The following is a 2,380-nucleotide window of genomic DNA, read 5'->3' on the forward strand; positions in this document are numbered from 1 at the left end:
GTGGAGGGATGTCTGGAGGCTGTGATCCAGTGGGAGACCTGGTGGAGAGAGAGTGCCCTGCTTCCAGGCTGGAGCAGCCTGGCTTTGGAGGACTGCACCCTGTGGAAGAGCGACCCACGGTGCAGCAGTTTCAGGAGGAGTGTTTGTCTGTGGGAGGGACTCATGTTGCAGCAGTTTTGAGAAAACTGCTGCTTGTAAGAGTGGACCCATGCTGGAGAAGTTCATGGAGAACTGTCTCCCATGGGAGGGACCCCATGGTCTCACAGGGAATGACTCCTCTCCCTGAGCAGCGGAATAAAATCTTGGGTGATGAACTGACCAAACCCCCATGCCCTGTCTGCCTGTGCTGTCGGTTGGTAGGAGGGAGGGGTTGGGGGAAGAAAAGGTGTTTTAAGGGCTTGTTTTACTCCTCATTATCTTCCTTTGATTTTGTTAGTAATAAATTCACTTTGTACCTCTAAGCTGAGCCTGTTTTGTCCTTGGAGTGTTTTCTCCCGGTCCTAATCTCAACTCATGAGCCCTTTGTTAATTTTCTCTCTCCTCTGCCCATCTGTGGCAGGGGAGGGCAAGTGACCGACTCTCATGGGTGCCTGGCGTTTGGCCAGTGTCAAACCACAACAGATGCTAATGCTGGAGGCCAGAGATGCTGGTAACCACTTGTTACTGACTGTGCAGTATGTTCTGTGTTCTGCTCGCTGAAACAAGCATGAGGAGCCCAGGAGTCTGGGGAGAGGGAGCTACAGGTGAAGCAACAGGATTTCACAGATCCATGGAAGAAGGTGCGTCATGGTGGTGAGAGCTTTTGTGCAGACTAAGGAGGGAATGCAGGTGGAGCACCCTTCTCGCTAATAAACAGCTAAAACGCTCATGCCTTTACTTGAAAGTCATAGTGTTTGATGAGCCAGCACAGCACAGCCTCCCTTGGCAGCTGGGTTTCCCAGGGTGGGTGCAGCCATGGGCAGGTGATCACTGGAGTGTGCAGGCTCCAAGGCTTTGTGCTGGGAGCAGCAGGAAGAAATGGCAGAGAAAGAGGGCACCAGTGTCCACGGTAGCACTGGAACAAGCTGGGAATGTGGCTCAGCTCCTGAGCTGAGCTGTGGGCTCAGGGCAAGCAAAATCCCAGCTGGGCTCTGTGCCTTCTCCACTAGTATGTGGAAGCTGGAGAAGTGCCACCATCCTGCCTGTCTTCTCCAGCCTGGAGCAGTCCCCTCGGGCTCTTTGCTTAGCCCCAGCTGTGGGATGTAATTGCATTCGGGAAAATTCTGGGGAATCTGAGCAGTAATTGCACGAAGTGTCGGCTTCCCTTTGGGATCAGGGTGGAGTCCAGGCTGTGCCACCCCAGCAGACATGCCAGTGCTCCACTGAACCAACCCTCTCCTTTTGCTGCTGCCAGGAAATTCCCCAGCATAGCAGGGGTGGAAAAATGTAGTCACAATACTGTAGCATAATTCAGTTGGTCAAATAAATAACCTGGGTGGGAATCGAGGGTGATTTTTATTCCATAATCTTTTCAAAGCAGAATTGCTCTTACAGGCTTCTATTTTTCAGTATTTTTCTTGAGCACTTCCCATGAATTTTTCATTCCTTCTGCCTCCTACAGTTCAGTTCCTCCTCCAGAGAAATGCTCCATTTTTTCGCTACAGCTCCTGGGGTCAGTCTAACCTGACAACCTAATCCTTCAAAGCCTCACATGGATTTTTATTAATAATTTCTCATTTTAAAAAAGCGGTGGTTTTGGCTAGCGGTGTTTGGTTTAGGTAGACCCTGTCCTGGGTTGAGACCTCTCATGCTCAAGGTTTTAAGGCATGACTTGTAGTTTAAAGACATACTGCCCTTAGGACCTGGTCTCCTTCAGGCAAGGGCTCTGTCCCGGCAGGATGTGATCTGTGGAGGAGGATCAAACTATTAACAGCCTGCTTCCGCATGGATTAATGGGATGGTTGAACACACTTCTGGCAGCTGCATTGCCTTGGATCCCAAAAGCCAGGAAGGTGCAAGTGTGGATGTGTCCTACCCAGCATGAGACCCCTGAACTTGGTAAACTGAAAAGGAGTTGGGATCCCAGGAGCATTACACCTGCCTTTGCAGTCATCTTCTGCTCCTCATCCCCATCCATAACCCTCCGCACTGGGGTTCCACTCTGTGTAACAGGGAAAGGGTTTGAAATGCATAAACACACAGAAAAAAACCTTTTTAAAAATTAACACATCCACACCTGAGTTTGCCCAGAGGCCTTATCCCTAAACAAGGTGTGCTTCTTGATCTCTCCATTCAATGTAAATTTGTGCCAGTTGCTGGTGCAAATTGTCTAGGGCTCCTTGCCAGTGTTTGAACGATGCCAAGGAGGAGAAGTCTGGCTGGCTGGCAGGAGGAGTCCTGG

General features: G+C 50.3%; 1 protein-coding gene across 2 annotated transcripts in view; it reads left to right on the top strand.

Annotated features, from left to right (window-relative positions):
- The window catches only part of PTGES (prostaglandin E synthase), a 31,484-nt gene that overhangs the window by 10,129 nt on the left and 18,975 nt on the right, over positions 1-2,380 (top strand). The gene's annotated exons all lie outside the window — the stretch shown is intronic.

Source organism: Corvus brachyrhynchos, unplaced genomic scaffold (genome assembly GCF_000691975.1).
Source record: "Corvus brachyrhynchos isolate BGI_N302 unplaced genomic scaffold, ASM69197v1 scaffold59, whole genome shotgun sequence".
NCBI lineage: Eukaryota > Metazoa > Chordata > Aves > Passeriformes > Corvidae > Corvus > Corvus brachyrhynchos.